Consider the following 19868-nt stretch of genomic DNA (forward strand, 5'->3'; position numbering starts at 1 on the left):
CCACCTCACTAAAAATAAATACAACATTATTCAGATACATTTTAGCTCTCAAATAACTCATGCTTCTTACTGCTGTGTTTCATCATAAGCCTTGAATAGGTTAATTTCTTGAACTACATATATGCTTAACATTAATCAAATAAAATTTATAAAGAAAGAAAAAACCCCAAAGACTCTTGGATGAGAATATGTAAGGCCTTTTTGCTATAGACCTTTGAGGTATTGTCAGCAAAAAGTTTCTTAAAAAATTAATAATGCCATCTCCCCTATTTTTGTCCCAATGAGAATACTTAGAGAAAGAACTATAGGAGACTAGGCTCTTTCTATTTCAAAAATTTGTCATTTTTTAAATTAACATATAATATATTATTTGTTTCAGGGGTACAGGTCTGTGAATCATCAGTCTTACACAATTCACAGCACTCACCATAGCACATACCCTCCCCAATGTCTATCACCCAGCCACCCTACCCTTCTCCCCGCCACACCCGCCCCCCCCCCACCGCCCTGCCTCCAGCAGCCCTCTGTTTATTTCCTGTGATTAAGAGTCTTTTATGGTTTGTCTCCTTCCCTGGCGCCATCTTGTTTCATTTTTCCCTCCCTTCTCCCCACGAACCCCTGACCTGCCTCTCAGATTCCTCATATCAGTGAGATCATATGATAATTGTCTTTCTCTGTTTAACTTATTTTGCTTAGTATAATACTCTCTAGTTCCATCCACATGATTGCAAATGGCAAGATTTTTTTTAGATGGCTACATAGTATTCCACTGTATTTTTTAAATAGTCTTTTTTTAAAGCATGTTTACCCTCGCTATTTCTGCCTGATTTTTTTTTAAGTCTACCTTGTTATTCTTTTTTTTTTTTTTTTAGATTTTATTTATTTATTTTACAGAGAGAGGCACAGTGAGTGAGGAAACACAAGCAGGGGAGTGGGAGAGGGAGAAGCAGGCTTCCTGCCATGCAGTGAGCCTGATCCCAGGACCCTGGGATCATGACCTGAGCCAAAGGCAGACGCTTAACAACTGAGCCACCCGGGTACCCCTCTGCCTGAATTTGAATATGCTAAAATTCTGTAAGGAATCACACAGGAAGAACCATTTGTATCCTAATTTAAAACAAGAAATGAAAGAATATGCATATGTATAAATATACACAGGCCATATAACCAAATATATGAATGTATTTCACTTTGTCTCTGACTTCTGTTATTATTTCTTTGCCTTAATAAATGAAGTTTGTGGGCACCTGGGTGGCTCAGTGGGTTAAAGCCTCTGCCTTCAGCTCAGGTCATGATCCCAGGGTCCTGGGATCGAGCCCCGCATCAGGCTCTCTGCTCGACTGGGAGCCTGCTTCCCCCTCTCTCTGTCTGCCTCTCTGCCTCCTTGTGATCTCTGCCTGCCAAATAAATAAATAAAATCTTTTAAAAAAATGATGTTTGTGTAATGTCAATTAATAGGAATCTTTATCCATAGATACTGGATATTTAATCTTTATAAGCTTAGTTTTCTCCTGGGAGTAATAATAGTATCTGCCGTATTTGATCTTTTGAAGATTAAATGGATAATAGATGTGGCACATTTTGTACAATGCCTGAGTTATACAAACTCTTAATGATCCTTTCCTATTATTGCTGCTGTTTTGTATCAGAAATAGTACAATAGTTTCCAGAAAACAAATTCTGTGACTGAGGTGTTTGGAAGTTATTCACTTTAAATGAGTTGTTATTATCCAGTTGCTGTGGCACCCAGTCATTTTTTTGTTCTGTGTTGTGACAGGAGATGGGTGAATTAGACACATGTGACCGGCCCTCTTTAGTTGTAACCTCTATTTGCAATCATTATTATAGCAGCTACAGCAAACATGTCCAAGTACAGAACATTCCATTAAGAGCCATACAGATTGCCTAGCTTCCTACGATGTTTTTGTATGAATAGTACAAAGTCTAGAGGTGAAATTAGTTGGAGTGTCCATGACTCAGCCTCTTTTTCCGGAGAGTGACTCATTACGCAATTACAGATGGATTCCTGACTTTATGCTATATACCACAGTAAGTGCTTGAGATACAAACATGGATTTGCTGGATCCCTGACCCGGAGCAGCCCACAGACTCTGCAGGATACAGCCTTCATTAACAACAGGATGGGTTTACATGTGGCCAGTACTCTATTAATGTTATCTCTACCTATCAAGGAAACGATTAAATGTGCAATAATGTGGTCTGGCTAGACAACCTAACTCTATGATTTGGGACACACACACATACTTCTGATTTTATATTGATAGGTGTTAGCATAATTACATCACTACTATTTTCATTGCTTTTTGTGCCATTTTAGCGTTAAGTAAGACTTCATTCTTATTCCATGTCACATAGATCATAGTCTCCACAAATAGGTTAGTTGTCTGACAGATACCTTTCCTTGATTGTCCTGTTGGAAACTCAGACTTACTGTGTCTAAAAAAGCCCCATCACCCTCTGTTCTTGCTTAGCAGCCTCCTCCTCTTTCAGCCTTACCCCCATTTCCAAGAGCGACGCCATCTTTCTGGGAGCTGGTCTCAGAATTCTTTTGGCTCCTTTTCTCTGCCCTGTGCCTTTCACGTTAGACCAATCCCCAAGTCCCATAGCTTATAGACAACGCTATGGACTGAATTGTATCCCCTCAAAACTCATATATTGAAGCCCTAACCCCAGAGTGGTTGTATTTAAGACATACGGCTATTAGGAGGTAGATAGTGTTAAATAAAGTCATCAAAGTGGGGCCCTCATTTGACAGTGTTGCCCACCATATAAGGGCAAAGTGAGAAGGTGGCTATACACACACACACACACACACACACACACACACACACACACACATCTGATTCTGGTAAGAGCCCTCCTCTTACCAGAGGGCTCTTACCAGAATCAGACCAAGCCAGCACCCTGATCTCAGACTTCCAGCCCCCAGAATTTGAGAAGATGCATTCCTATTAAGTCACCCCATCAATGGCATCTCGTTAGGCAGCCTGAGCTAAGATGCTTGCCTATGCAGAAGCTGAGTATCGTTCCCCCTCTGCATCGACACTGTCCACCTGAGTTGAGTCTTCATTATCATTCACTTGGACTTCTGTAGGAGACACCTAAACGGTTGATGATTCTTTAATCTCTTCTCATCTTTGATCCAATCTACATGGTGTTGCCATGATCCCATTACCTAATTATGCCATTCTTGAATTTAAAACCTTCAGTAGTTCACGTTAGCATACAAAATTAAATATATTTAATTATGTAGCCTCCTCAGCTTATCATTGAAGGTTATTACCCTAATACAGACCCAACCTAGCCTTTCACCCAATTAGCATTTTTCTTGTGTGTTATATTCCAGTCAGGTAGAACTGTACGTGTTTGTACAGACAGCTCCTGGGGTTAGCTTCTTTCATCACTTTGTTTCCACGGAGTCCATTGTCTGTGTTGGTGTCCTCCCCATTCCATCTCTACTTATCAAAATCCTTTACCATATTCAAGGCCCAAGTCAAACCCATATCCTCTGTGAGTCTTTATCTACATAATAGGATTTCATAGTGGTTTTTTTTTTCTCTTCTTTGATCTCCTCTAGCTCTTTGCTGGTATTTCTCTGTGACAGCAGGCATATTCTGCTTTGTATCATAGCCTTTGTCTTTTGGCTTTTCATAACCACCCCACCCCAACACATTCTAACTAAGCTCTTTGATGGCAAAGAACTTTGGATCCCTGAAATACTAAACAAGGCTCCTAAAAAAAAAAAAAAAAAAAGAGAGAGAGAGAGAACCCACAGAGCTTCTCTATATTTAAAAAAAAAATATATATATATATATATATATAAACAATTAAAAAGCACTTCAGTTATTTTTTAATAGAATTGATTTTTAATTGGCCTAGCAGCTGCAATATTCCCTACATTTGTATCTGTAAATTGAAACTCAAGCAGCAACTTTTCTATTGCTCAAACAGCAACAGTTTCTGTAAATTGAGGTTCATGGGTAACTTTAAGAAGGGAAAAGCTCAGCAAGGGTGAAAGGTGTTTTCTCAATTGACAATGACGTTGATATTCTAATAGCTAAAATATGCTATTTTCAACTTTTATTTCATGTGAGGTGGAAACAAGCATACTTCAACTTGACATAGAGTTTATAATCTGATCTCATTATCACAATATGATTTATAATATGGAAGCATGAGACCATTTCTTATTGGAAAAGTGGGGGGGAAGCTTTAGCAGTTAACTCTTAGAGATTATTTTCTGACATTTCCCCTACCTTTTTGTTATGGAGCAAAAAGATGGAGAAGTGATGCTTTTATATGCTGATAAGTTAAACTGCCTGGAAGCAGATGCTGAATCCTATTGAACAGAATTTCATTTGAGTTATGCTTAGGGCATTGTTTAGCGGAATACTACACAAAGAGTCTTGACCTGTGTGTTTGAAATGGCAGATGTTCCCAGTGAAGACTGAGCCTTAGGGCAACATAAATCTTCACTATTCTGTGCCTATTTGCTCAATAACTGGGTTGAATGGGGGGGAAAAAGAGAGAGTTATTTACAAAGCAGCTCCTTCTGCTGCAAATGGACACATTCCCCTTAAGATAAGAAATGTAAGCAAACAAACAAACAAAAATTCCTAAGAGCCCAAGCAAGTGTAAGTCCACAGGGTCAAAAAGGATCACCTCTTGTTCCTCAGAACTTTATTTCCATGAAGTATTTTTGGTACAAGTCAGGTGGGACAAGGATAGGATTTTTTTTAAATTTCTGCCAAAAGGGGGATTTTTCAGCCATTCCTTTAATATTTGGCAAAGCATCAGAAAAGCAGAACACTAAGCATCTTCATTCATTTGACAAATATTTATATTCTTCTGTGTGCTCAAGCCCTTGCTAAGTGTACGGGTTCAACTACAAGTTTCACATAGCTAAGATAGCATTGATATTTTATTTTTTTTAACTTTCATTTATTTATTTTTAGCATTGATATTTTAAATAAAGTTTGTATTTGGCTCATGCTATATTGAAAAGAAAATAAACTAGAATTTTTGGGAGGTAGGGCTGGCTTGTGGGGGGAGGACAGTGGTTGGCAGCAAGTCAGAAATTCTCTCCACATATGGAACAAACGCATAAAGCAGTCTAGTTTCTGTATCACAAAACCTGACTTTTGAAATGCTCCATATCATTTTGCTTTTACTATGAAAGTATGTATATATTTGAAAGTGCATGTAGAAAAGATAAAATCCAACCTATTTAAAAGATTATGAAAGATATCAGGATATTGATTTAGTCTGTTAAAGAGGCGTTAGCAAGAAGTAGCTCAGTGGCCAAATGGTAAATTGAGGCTTTGAGCCACACACAAACAATTGTGCAGGTGTAGGGAGTCTTTGCTGGGTTCCAGGTAACTAGGGAACCACATTTTCTTAGGGAACAGTGACTGGTAATCAACATGGTTAAAATGTACATATACACTGTGCCCTCTGCTTGTTCTTTGTCTTTCATTGCTAGGGCTCATATGCACACAGGAGGACACTCACACATGCACACATACATGTACAGCACACACAGCCACACTTCCAGTCACTCAGTGTGGTGAGACTCTGTTGTTCCTGCTCTTCCGTATTTTTCTTCCTAATTTAGGAAATTGTTTCTTCCTCTCCTTTCCCTCCTCTCTCCTTTACTAGTCTTTTTTCTTCGTTTAATCTCTCCCGCTTTCTTTTTTCTTTAAATTTCTGGAGCAATTATGGTTTGTCTCCCTCCCAATCCCATCTTGTTTCAATAAATGACTCTTAATCTCACAAAACAAACTGGGGGTTGCTGGGGGGAGGTGGGATTGGGAGAGGGGGAGCGGGCTATGGACATTGGGGAGGGGAGGCGAACCATAAGAGACTATGGACTCTGAAAAACAACCTGAGAGTTTTGAAGGGTCAGGGGTGGGAAGTTGGGGGAACAGGTGGTGGGTGATGGGGAGGGCACGTTTTGCATGGAGCACTGGGTGTTGTGCAAAAAGAATGAATACTGTTACGCTGAAAAAATTAATAAAAAGGGAAAAAAATTTCTGGAGCAAAAATGAAACAAAAAACAAAAAGAACTATGATTAAAAGTGAGTGTCCCAAATTTTCTCAAGTCTATGGCATTCTGAGTATCCTGGTATTTTTTTTCATGATGCTCTGTAGACCAAAGAAATGCTTCGCAGCTCCATTTAATTAGTAAAACAAGTATGTATGCACTAACAACTTAGTGGCCTTTTAAAAATAAATACATGAAAATGAAAAGAAAAATCTTTTTCCTTCATACTTAGAAACCCACAATTACTTACTAATGGTAAGTGTGTGTTTCCTTCCTGGGTACAACCCAGCCTTCAAACCTGGGAGTCGGACTGGATGTTGTCATTCTCATTTCTTACTCCATATTGGTTTTCATGCAGTATTTGCTTTTATATTACAAACACGATAAAAAAATCCAGCTTTGCCAAGTTATCACATCATTGAAAATAATGTAGCATAATCTGATACTAGACTCTGGTACCGAAACTGTGGATTACTTCAAGTGAATAGTTTGTGTTGTGATTGATGGATTTGCTATGTTTTTTCATGTATTTAAAGTATTTTATTGTTCTGTGAATTTCCACTGGTGTCCTTGGGTGCCATGCATGGCACACAGTCTAGGAGTTAGTGGCTTTATAGAAAAAGAATATTATTTGTATCAAAGTAAAATAAAGTCAGGTGCTTGAAGTGGAAGTAGACATATTAAAATCATTAACCTCGAAAATCCATCAACATGTTCCCATATTCTTTTTTTCATCTTCACAAATGTATCCACCTATCATTTCATTCCTGTATGATAAAGTTCACTTTTTTAAGCACCTACCCTTAAAATTAAAAAGCAGGAATTTCACTTCCAATCCAATTTTTTGATTTACTGGTTTACTAGTATTTCCTTTTTATTTTCGTTTAATAAAAACTCTATACATTTAAGGTGGGTAACATGATGCTCAGATACATAGAGTGAATATGATTACGATAAGCAAGCTAATTAACATAACTCAATGGAGTATATGAGTATTATTTTAGACTATTCTTTTCATTAAATACTTAACCATTTATAGTCAATTTAGGTTTTGAATTTAACCTAGAAGTCGAATAATGAATCATTTTTAACAGTGTCACGTGGAATATATTCTAACTTCTAACCAGTTAACTCACAAACACACTTTTGAAAAACTAACTTTTTACATTTTTATTGGAGATTTAGCCGTAGACACTCCCTACAGCAAGTCAAGAATTTTACTCTGTGTCATTTCAGTTATTTTCATTACTAACTGTCCGTAAGACAGGCTAACTTTTGGCACAGAAGTTTTCGGTTTGCTTTTGTCCTTGGTGGACCTTCTTTGTACTTCCATTGGACAGTGTGCTTCTCAGTAGAATTTAGTGGCAAGGCTTAAGTGTAAGAAAGCAGTGGGAAGATGGATAGGTTGTCACTGGAATTGTCTTATTTGACTTTTGTTGCCTTTAAACAGATTGTTGATCCTGGACTAAATATCTACAGCCTGGTAGACCAGATTAATGATCCAAATGCAGTAGTTGTTACTATTTCCAATTAAACATCTTTCAAGAGAGATGGTAGTACACTGAGTACAGAAATTTGTTTAAAAAATGTTTTCTGTTGATGTTTTAGAAGACAAGAACAAGCATTGTTCTGCTTTATATAAAAACTGCTGAAGATAAAAATAGTACCTAATCTGGGCATTTAAAAGGTCTTGTTGGATGAGAGCTAGAAAATAATTTCAAGTTTTATAACTATGTAAACTCCCATTGTTGTAAATGTCTGTGGTGTCAACCAGCACATTTTTTTTTCTTTAATAAAATAAAAGATTGAACCATTCAATTGATTTAATTTACAAGATGTTTTTCTGTTTATCTTTCAGACTTTATTGATCTGATCCAAGGTATCTTGGGACTGCTGGCTGGAATTAAGGTTGGTGATGTGTTTATATTGATGATGAATAGCTGTGAAATAAAATAGAAGCATCTTGGGTCTTGGACAGCTGGGTCAAATAACTCCTGCAGAGTGTGGTATAGAAAGCTGAAACTTAGTGAGAAATGGATACGTTTCAGACTTGGGACACTTAACACACACATTTTCCTGAGGAGCATTTGCTTTCCTACTTCCTATAATTTCTTTAATTGTCAACTATTGTTTAATTTCTTTTACCTGTCTTACTAGCTGAATTTTGATCAAATGAAATGATCCAGTTCTAACATACTCAGTTAATAAATACACATATCAAAAGAATGACTTCTTTGTAAGGCTGGCTAACATTTTAAAGAATGGTCAGCTTCCTGGAGCCCCTGGGTAGTGCAGTTGGTTAGATGTCCAGCTTCTGGTTTCAGCTCAGGTCTTGATCTCAGGGTCTTGAGGTCAAGTCCTGAGTCAGGTTTCGTGCTCAGTAGGGAGTCTACTTGGGATTCTCTCTCTCCCTGTCCGTCTGCCCCTTCCCACCCTCTCTAAAATAATAAACAAATCTTAAAAGAAGAAGAAGAAGAATGGTGATCTTCCTTAATTTGAAGGGAAACACTTGAAGCCCATGATTTGGTAGCCATGTTTCCTAGGGATGGCAGAGCTGAAACATTGCTTACCGGTTGTAAATTTCAATTAATTGGCGAAAATGCTAAGGTGTCATCCCTTTTGTTCTACTTTCTTGTTAGTGGGTTTATGGGAGACTCAAAACCAGCTTAATTGAGTTTAGAGTAGTAACAAAGCTTTAGAGGGCACTCACATCAGTGGGCTTGAGATTTCATTTATCCCCTCTGTGTTCTTGTCTAGAATATGTATTCAGATTTTAAAACAAAAGAAAAAGCTAATTCATGAATGAAATGAGGGCTTTCGTTGCTCATGTAAAAACAAAATGCCGGGTGTTGCTAAATTTTTTGTATATGGCTTTGATTAATAATTAACATAAAGAAGAACATTGGCTTTTCATTTATGCTTACATTAATCAGGAGTTTAGCCTTCAAAGCCCAAATTTACCCTCCAAATTGCAGCGTCTAGCACACAACAGGCATGCAGTAAATATGTACATTTTTCTGGCTTCAAATTCTGACCTTTTTATCCCACCCACAATGCACGCGTGTGCGCTACTGTTTTTTCTCTTTTTCGTTTTGCCTGGCTTTTTTCATATCCACTACTCAGTATATTCTGTGTAAACTTCCACATATTTAAACATGGAATTTCTTATAAGAATTTGAACTTTTTGCTACTCCTCTTTCCCTACTAGTGCCTGTCCCCCTGCCAAGCAGTAATGACAAGTAGGATGAGATTTTTGGCAAAGTATAAATCTTTGAATCAAGAATATTGTCATGCACAAGATTAACTTTGAACTGTTACTTTTTCCCTTTATTTAAAAGTAAATCATTTTGTCCCTCTTCCTTTATGGATTTTGTTTTATGGTTGGTATGGTCAACCTGGCAACTTGAATCTTATCTCATTTTGGCCACTTTTCAAAAGGAAGAAAAAAATAAAAAGAAACACGTAAAAAGAAAAGAAATAAAAGATTTTTTTTCAAAGATTTTATTTATTTATTTGACAGACAGAGAGCACACGTAGGTAGAGAGGCAGGCAGAGAGAGAGGAGGAAGCAGACTCCCTGCTGAGCAGAGAGCCCAATGCGGGGCTCGATCCCAGGACCCTGAGATCATGACCTGAGCCGAAGGCAGAGGCTTTAACCCACTGAGCCACCCAGGCGCCCCAAGAAATAAAAGATTTTGTTAAATTAAAAAAAAAAACTATTAAAAGGAACAGATAAAAACTTCTCTTGATCTGATCTACTAATCAACATCCGTATGGAGAGTTACTTTCATGGGACAATGAACATAATTTAAGTGTGTTCAGTTTGGTTGTGAAGTCAGAATGACTTACATGTTCCAAAATAAATGTATCAATACATAAAATGTATGTGGGAATGGAAATGTATTTAAATCTCTCCTATTGCTAGGCTCCCATGTGTATATGTGTTGTGCAGCATAATTGGTATTGTTTTCCTTTTCAACTGAGAATAAATTAAATTTGATATAGTTTTCTAAATCATATTTTGAGACAGTAGCTCAATATAGCAAAGCTTTTAAAAAAATGTATGAATTCAACAGAAACAGCCAGAATCTCAACACAGAATAAAATATATAATGAAAATTACCATTCTTTTCTAAACTAGAGCTAAGTTCTTTTGCTTCAGGAAAAAAAAAAGAAAAAAAGGTTTCCCTCGTAGAAAAGCTGCTTCTTAATGTCAGCTGAGCAAAAGAACTGGTGTTGCTAGATAAAAGCAAGGTTTAGAGAGGGATATATAAAATGGGATGTCAGAAATGTCCTTGCACTTCGGTAGAGCGAAGGAAACCAACAAAATGAAAAGGCAACCTACTTGAATGGCAAAAAATATTTATAAATCATATATTTGATAAGGAATCCAAAATATGTAAATAACTCAGACAACTCAGTAGCAAAAGCACAATCTGATTAAAAAATGGATAGATGGGGACGCCTTGGTGGCTCAGTGGGTTAAAGCCTCTGCCTTCGGCTTAGGTCATGATCCTAGGGTCCTGGCATCCAGCTCTCTGCTCAGCAGGGAGCCTGCTTCCCATCCTCTCTCTCTGCCTTCCTCTCTGCCTGCTTGTGATCTCTGTCTGTCAAATAAATTAATAAAATCTTTTAAAAAATGGATAGAAGACTAAATAAGAAGTTTTTTCAAAGAAGACATACCTATGGCCTATAGACACATGAAAAGATGTTCAGCATCACTAATCATCAGAAAAATGCAAATCAAAACCACAGTAAGATACCACCTCATGCCTGTTAGAATGGCTAGTATCTAAAAGGTAAGTAAATAAATAAATAAATAACAAGTGTTGGCAAGGCTGTGCAGGAAAGGAAACCCTTGTGCACTGTTGGTGGGAATGTAAATTGGAGCAGCCATAATGGAAAAAAGTTAACAGTTAACAGTTCTTCAAAAAGTTAAAAATGGAACTACCATATAATTCAGCAATTGCACTTTTGGGTATTTATCTGAGGAAAATGAAAACATTAAGTCAAAAAGATATATGAACTCTCATGATCATTGAGGCATTATTTAAAAATGCCAAGATATGGAAGCAATCTCAGTGTTCATTGCTGGATGAATAGATAAAGAGGATAGGGTGTGTGTGTGTGTGGGTGTGTGTGTGGGTGTGTGTGTGTGTACAAAACAGAATATTATTTAGCCATAGAAAAGAATGAAATCTTGCCACTTGTGACAATATGGATGAAACTTGAGGGCATTATGCTAAGTGAAAATTACTCAGAGAAAGACAAATATCATCTGATCTCACTTATATATGAAATCTAAAAAAAGAAAAGAAAAAGAAAAAAAAATAAAAGAAACAACCAAAGTTCGTAGATAGAGATCAGGTTGGTGGCTGCCAAGGCAGAGGCATGGGGAGTGTGAGGGAAATGGGTGAGGGGGGGCAAAAGGTACAAACTTTCAGAACTTAAATAAATAAGTCATGAGGAGATAATAATACAACATAGTAATAACTGTAGTTAATACCATATTGCATATTTGAAAGTTGCAGGGGCAGTAGATCTTACAAGTTCTCATTAGAAGAAAAGAAATTTTATAAATATGTAGGGTGACAGATTTAACTAGACTTTCAGTGGTGATCGTTTTGTAATCTCTACAAATATTGAATCATGTTACATATCTGAAAGTAATGTAATACTGTATGTCAATTATACCTCAATAAAAATTTTTAAAAAAGAAATGTCCTTGCAATATTGTATCAAGTTCTGAGATGTTTTCTCTCATTAAACCATGTAAAATAAAAAAAAATGCCATAGTTAATTTGGCAGATATTTTTTCTTTCTTCCTGTCAAATGAAATATGTCTTACAATGAATTGTAGCTTAGGTTCTATGAAATACAGTATTACTGAATTCAGATTAGGGGAAAAAAAATAAATTCCTTGAAGGTATTATATTACCAAAGGGCATCAGAGTGAAGTTCAGAAATAGTCAGATTTGACACTGATATTTAAAAACATCTTGCACCACACTTTTTACCTACAAAAAAGTATGTATTGATTTTTCCCATTTATTTTTTTCTCTTCATTATAAATACCACTACTAGTATTTTGGTATATCTCCCTTCACTTTTTGTCTTACTCTGTTTTCACAAAATTGAAGTTAAACTTAATATTCTGTGTCTGCTGGTTACTTGAAACTGTGATTTTAATGACTGTGATATTTTATCCTGCAGGTATGCTATAATTATTTTCACTGTCTTAACTATTTTTGGACATTCAGACTGTTTCTAGTATCTCATTGTTTTAATCTGGACCTGGACCTTCCTCCTAATTCTAGTCTATGACCTCTGCCTTGAATTCTAATGTTTTCTATATGTTTCCATACTGCTGAGCTGTTAGCCATTAAATTCTTTGTTGTCAGTATCTTATCTATAAAGTGGGAACCACAATATCCTATACATCACTTAAAGATTAAATGAGGTAATGCATAGTTATGAATCTTAAATAGAGAGAATTCCAAATCACTTTTAAAACCTTTGTCAAAAGCCTTTTTTTCCCCCTGGGTTTTACATGAGTAATAAATTCTGGTGCTTCTCTTAAGACAGAGAATAAAACTAATGAATATCTTTAAATTACTGTCATAAAACAAAATATATAAATGAAGGAAACCAGAAGTTTTTATATATATATATAAACTTCCATTTATATATATTTTAAGCTGACCAGAAAGTAATTTCTCTATGCTCTACTGAATGATAGTGTAATTTTTTTCAGGATACTATTAACAAACCAAGCGACATATTGCACAATTGAGCAGACTTCCACTTAAGACAAATAGTGTAGAAAAATGTGAATAGTGTAATTGGAGTGGGGAGAGAGGGTACTCTTATGTCTTCTGAGTGAGCCTTGTACTTTGAGCTTTGCAGAGGCAAGAACAACTGGTCTTTGAGCAGCTACATCGTCAACCTTCAATACCACCAGGAGAAACCATATTTCCCCTCTCACTTGCTTCACTTTGTTTCACACATTCCTCATAGCATTTGCTCAGACTTCTTTATGTTATGATTAGTTCTGGACATTTCTTATCTCTCCTGCTAAGTCATAGCAACTGGGGTCTTTGCCATTTTGTCTCATACCCTAGTCAGGCCTTATAGGTGTGGACATCCAGGAAACGCTTTATTTATGAATTATAAAGATTAGAAGCCACAATGAACAATTTTTTTACATATCTATAAACTAAATATACAGCTAAGTATATATATATGTATGTGTATATGTGTATGTGTATATATATGTTCTAATAATTATTAATCACTGTATTTTCTTCCCTGGTGATAGAACAATTTGAGCAAAAAAGCAAGAACTTAAAACAAATCACCCAAAAGACAGTTGAAGCAGTAATAATCATTAGGTTTAATTTGAGGAATTTAGAAAAGCAAAGGTATGAGAGAGGTCATTATTTTGTCATCCTGCTTTATTCTTCCTTATTAGCATAATATAAAAATAGAATAAATACAGTTATGGATGAAGACTTACGCAGAATTCTAATTATTGGAATGACATGTGACAAAGTGACTTTGAGATTCCAGAAAGTTTGTAAAATGCCTAATTATTTGCTTACCACTTTAAGGAGAGATACAAAACTGCTAGAATCACATTTCAAACTGGAAAAACCAGTTGGTTCTAGGGAGAATTTGCTCTCTCCCTTGCAGCTTTCCAAACTCTGAAGCATCTAAATACTTATTTCTTCCTTTTTATAAAAAAAAGTAATCCTTCCCTGTTACAAACGTGGAAATCATAAAACAAGCTTGTGACATGATTTGGAATAGGAGAAGGGGGGCTGGCTGAAGGGGTAACAGGAGTAGGGGAGGAAAAATTTGACCTTCTTCTAGGTTCTTTGGCTAGCCTAATAATTAAATTGACATAAGACAGACTAACAAGAGAAAAACAAATTCAGTTTTGTCCGGGAGCTCATAAAAATATGAGACTCAGAGAAGTTACCAAAGCAGGCAGCTTTTATGCCTTTTAGACAAAGAAACAATACATTTGTGAAAAATTGACAAGATAAAGAAGTTTGGGCTTAGGGGTAGTAAATTAAGTGAGGAAGTAACAAGGTTTGTTTATATAGTCTTCTGGACTCTGAATTCCCTCTCTCTGGTGATAAGGATGTCTCTTTACCTCCTGGACAAGAGTACCTTTCATAAAGGAGATTTATTTCCTGCTTTCAGGAGGACAAAGGAGGATCAGAGCGAATTTCTTGCACTTGCTGTTCCTTAAGTAACATACATTTAAAATAATCAATATGCCAAAGTGACATATTTTAGGGTAGCCTGCCCAGAACCTAATCAGAGGCATACTTGTTATCACTTCTCAATCTCCTCATACCATCTAGTGAAATACCTTAGGAAAATGTTTCCAGAATTGCTCTTGTATTTTGACAGAGTCTTGACATACTGAGGAAATAGGCTTGTTGATGCCACAGAAGACAAACAAAAAACACAACTTGCTGGAACTCTATCAAGTAACTGCTAACAAGTCTATTTTTTCCATGTTTAAAAAAAAAAAATCTAGCTGAGCCTTTTTTTTTCCTTAACTAAATGTTTATAGTATCAAATGGCTACAAAAGACACTCCCTTGGCTGTGTTTTCATCTAAACCCCTTGCTTCTGAAATCAATCCTGTGGATTTAATTCACCAATCCGCTAATTTTTATTCTTTTCCTGAATTCATGGGGAAGAAAGAATGCTGTACCCAAGAATAGCACAGCTGATGTTTTTGCAGATTATTTATATCATTAAAGAGTACCATGACTTTAATTTAGGCCTATATCTTATTAGGAAAGCTTGGAGGGTTTAAAAACATATGAAGTACATTTTCTTCTTATGTAAGCAGTCCATTCATTTAGAAATCCTTATTTCTTTTACAGTCTATTTATTGCAAAGTAATAACTTTGTATTATTGAAAGGGGATATACTTTCTTCTTTCTTAGCTTATTTACTTTCATTAGTTATTCATCTAGGAGTAAAAAATCATCAGTTGCTTTGCAGAAAAAGGATTATAACATGTATACAAGTTAGGTAGCTACATAGACAGGTAGACTAGTGTTGGTTAGTTTTGCTAATGAGCAATAGAATGGCTTTGCTTTTGGTCATACTTAATGGGCCATTCCTGTTAAAAAAGGTAGAATGATCTGTCTTTTCTGAACCAATTCTCTACAGTTATTTAGCAATATAAAAATGTTAGTTTTGGGAGGCTCTTGGGTAGCTCAGTGAGTAAAGCCTCTGCCTTCGGCCCATGTCCTGGGATTGATCCCTGCATCGGGCTCTCTGCTCAGCAGGGAGCCCTCTCTCTGCCTGCTTGTGTCTACTTGTGATCTCTCTCTGTCAAATAAATAAATAAAATCTTTTAAAAAAATGTTAGTTTTTTATAGACTTGGTTTCATTCCAATATTATTCAATGTCTTGTGACCATGAACTTATGTTTTTCAGAGTCTTTGCTTTGTTTACTTTTCTTTCCATGATTTTAATCTATTAGTAAAGAGCTGAATAAAAGCAAAACAGTTATGATACACATAACTTCTATGTCTATATTTCTGTACCCATCCATGTCTCTCTCTTTCTCTTTCCCCCACTTCTACGTTATAGTAAGAGTTTTATGTCTGTCACATAAAGTTTATAGTTCTAAAGTAGGTCAAGCACATGAGCTAGTTTTTAGAATATAAATAGATATTTAAAACTTTAGATACCATCATCTTCATTTTATGCATAGAGAAACTTAGTCACAAACGTGGCACCATCATTATAAAAGATTATTTCTGTGTAAAATTATTTCTGTATTAAAAATATAGAGAAGTCTTTTTGGGGCCAAAAAGAAATATTTACCCAAAAGTACTTACGTGCTTATAATAAATAAGTATACACCATTTAGTGATGGCTTCATTTATAAGATATTAATTTTCAGAACGATAAGTAAGAGTGAACTTGGTATCTGTTGCCTGAAGATGATTTAATTAGAGAGTGTAATACCTTTTCAGTCTCATCCTTAAATCTATTGCTATGTTCAGGCTAGGCTATTATATATAGGTGTTTAAGTGTAGTGTGATCACTGTTTCTTATATTTCATACAAGTATTACATAACATAAGAAATATATGTTACACGTTAATAATTATGGGAAGTACCTTAAAATATCTTATAGTACTTCAATAACTGCATCAGCTATAAACATAAATTCCCCCAGAGAAATTACCTAAATAGTTTTTATTTCCTTTATCAAGCATCGTTCTGTCTCCTCCACCATACCTGGAATTACTGGGGTTTTTGTTTGTTTGTTTGTTTGTTTTTCACATTGTAGTGACTGAATAAATATTTAATTTTTTGATTTTACTGTATCTAGTTTCACTTTGGATTAAACATAGTATCTTCTCCACGTCTATGTCATGGTTTGCTCATCCACATTTTGACCACATTATTATTTATCTCACAGGACCACACAGATTCTGTTCTTGATACTCATTTATGTCATCATTTTTTTCCTGCCATGTATGGTGTCCAGCACAGCTAATCAAACAATGTCCCCTTTTCTTGGATGCAGGAGTCATCAGCTAAGGTGCTCCACATGGAAGGACATCACTTCATAGGGCAGGATGATGATGAAGGGTGGCGGAAGCAAGAAATGTGTCCAAGGAAGAGAATAGTCCATGGGGGGGGGGGGGATCCCAGCGACAGGTAAATGCCTGATAGCCACATAGAAATTTTTAAAAAGGAAAGGGCTGGGCAGTGGGGGCAGTAAAATAGCCGAGATGATAACACTTTTTGCCTGGTCTAGAATATTTCTAAATCGTGAGTTGTTATTTGTATTAAAGTCTTTACATATATGAAGTAAGCCTACATGAGAAGATACAGTTCAGTGGAACAGAATAGCTACTAATAAGTCAAATATTGGGGCACCTGGGTGGCTCAGTGGGTTAAAGCCTCTGCCTTCAGCTCAGGTCATGATTTCAGGGTCCTGGGAACAAGCCCCGCATGGGGTTCTCTGCTTAGCAAGGAGCCTGCTTCCTCCTCTCTCCCTGCCTGCCTTTCTGACTACTTGTAATCTCTGTCTATCAAATAAATAAATAAATAATCTTAAAAAGAAATAAGTCAAATATTGAGAATACACTTGCAGTTCAGTTGAGTGCTAGGCTCTGAGAATGCTTTAGAAGTATTAAAAATTGTTCTTTTGTTCTCTGGTAGCTTGCAGTCAAATTAAGCTAAGGGAAAGCTAAATAGTAACTAACACATGGTAATACAATCAAATACTAAGTACAGACATAAATTTCTAAAGAGATCTAGAGAAGATATAATTCACTGTGATTACAGAGATCTCATTTTAAGAAAGGAATTTCAGTTGGATTTAAAGGTGAATAGGATTTAAATAGCCAAAATAGAGACTGAGATGTAGAAAAAGAAAGACATTTCTTCAAGAGTTCTATAGAAGCCAAGGCACAGAGAAGTTACCAGAGATTGATAAGTTAGGAACCTGAAACAGAAGGTGTAGGACAGGGTTACTTTGGACCTGGGTTTTACCTCTTCCCTTTCTTCTATCCCAGCCTTCCTCCATGCTTCTTTTTTTCCTGTCCACAAATATTTGTTGAACTATGTCAAATGACAGAAATAATACAATTTAGTACCAAGTTTGATATCCTCTGTTCAAGGGGAAACAATCCATGAACTGGGGGAATACGGTGCCTCAATAGCTGTAGAGCCATGTTCCTGAAGGAGTTTGGTTAACAGTGAATTTTATAGCGCATTAGATGAGGCAATGCAGAAATGATATGATAGGCTAGGATTTCTTTATAATCAGGTTCTATCATCTACGGTAAGGTATGCTAGCTAAAGCAGGGTTGGATGATTGAGACTGGTAGATGTTATGATTCCTTGACCGTTGTTTCCCAAAAGTGCAGGCTGACTTAAGTTTAGATTTGTGACCTGGGCTGGGCATAGCCTTTATCTACTTTTATGTATATCTATTTTTTTTTTTAAACTTTGAGCATAAATTCAGTCCATCATTAGACCTTTCATGCTGTTTTTGTGTGCAAAGAATAGTTATATACAGAAATATTAACATGAATGTCTGTTCCAAGAGCTTCCATAAAGAAAGTTGCATTTGTGTGTTAGATTTTGTGAAAAAATAAATATTAATATTTCAACGTATGGGAACTAATGTTCCAACTGACATTCATGCTATATCTGGATTTATTTTGATATTAATGTTACCAAGCTTGTTTATAATTAAAATGAAGTAGTAAAATTAAGTACTATATCTCTTTATTAAATTTCACATGAGAAATTTGGAACTTCACCATTTAAATTATTTGTTAAATTACCTAAAAGGGCTCCACGACAGGGAGAAGGGTTAATTGGAATTGAAATTTTTAGAGAAATATAACTAAAAACAAACTTCTCCCAACACAGAAATCCTCTCCACAAAGGTAGCAGGGAGAGAAAAAAATAAAACAAAACAAAACGTCGATTACTGAGTAAGCATTAAACTAGAATGTGATGCATATTACAGGCAATCCACTAAGAGATTGCAAAAACCAAAAGAAATTTCACCCTTTTTTAGAGTCAAGCAGATAAAACCCATTACTACATGCTTTCAAGAGAAATGATAACTAATCCTTCAGTAAGAGCACTAAATTTACCTGGTAATTGGGGTGGCCATCTGTGTTAGCTAATTGGCTTTCTCCAGGGTAGAGGAAAACTTCTCATAACCTTTACGACCGCTAGTTTTAGAGTTTGGAGCAAGAAGTCCACTGAGGTTAGACCCTTCATTTCCTACTGGAATTGGCAGAAAGAGAAGCTCCCTCCCTACATGTTTGCATTTTAAAAAGATGGCTCCCAGGCCCTTGAAGAAACATTCTGGAATGTGAGAAAGGCCTCAGGCTTAATTAGCCATTATAAAGATTTACAGACATTTGAAAAGGGGAGTGAAAGAAATTTCTAAAAGAGAAAGGAGAAGGATGAAGTCTAGCTTTATTTTCAACTGGCAGAATTAAGCCCCTTATTTTTCACTTGTATTTGTCCTTACAATGAGTTAAATCATTATTTCTTTAAAAAAGTAGTCAATGGATGGTTTGGGTCCTCCAAATATACTGCTAGTATATCTAAAACAAAGGGAAAAAAATAGGCTTTAAAGTGGAAAGATTAAGCAAATTCACTTCTTCCTGATAGTCATTGTAATCTGTTGCCAGGTGAAGTAGTCTAGCCCTCCTGCTGAGATTTGGCCTTTGTAAGGGAACCCTCGGAATGGAACAATATAAAAATAAACTACTCCTTTAAGTGTGTTTGAGATTGGACATTCAAAGCTTTCTGGTGCATTTAATTTAAACTTCTGGTGCTTGTTCAAATGCTAATATTTGGCCTTCTTTTTGGAAAGCAATGCAAGCTGGAGGTCATGTGACCCAATTACTGCAATTATGAGCTTTCTGGGAGTAATCGCTCTGGTTGCACCCAGAGTGAGCATCTGCTGATGATAAATAGGTCCGGAGATAGTATGCTAAGACCAGCCTTCTACTTATTCACTTCCTAATATGTGCATATACAGAGCTAAAACCCATATGCTCTCATAAGAGCATTCTTTTTCCATACAGTTTTTTTTTTTTTTTGCTTAAATTTTTTCTTTAGATTTAGTTGCAGCAGTTGAAAATGCATATTTTTGTGTTTGACTATATTAGCATTCTACAGAAGGACATGGAGAAAACTCTGCTAATGACTAATAATGACTAATAATGAAGGAGCATCCTTCACCTACACATATCTTAGTTCTCTGTGCAGGGAGAAGAAT

General features: G+C 36.0%; 1 protein-coding gene across 4 annotated transcripts in view; it reads left to right on the top strand.

Moving 5' to 3' along the window:
• MAP2 (microtubule associated protein 2) overlaps positions 1–19868 on the top strand; it is a 298127-nt gene that overhangs the window by 61934 nt on the left and 216325 nt on the right. For all 4 annotated transcript variants that reach the window (XM_046018967.1, XM_046018965.1, XM_046018968.1 and 1 more), the window contains exon 2: positions 7923–7972. The gene's annotated coding sequence lies outside the window, so the exon portion shown is untranslated. The remainder of the gene's footprint in view (positions 1–7922; positions 7973–19868) is intronic.

The sequence above is a fragment of the Meles meles genome, chromosome 9, assembly GCF_922984935.1.
Source record: "Meles meles chromosome 9, mMelMel3.1 paternal haplotype, whole genome shotgun sequence".
Taxonomy (NCBI): domain Eukaryota; kingdom Metazoa; phylum Chordata; class Mammalia; order Carnivora; family Mustelidae; genus Meles; species Meles meles.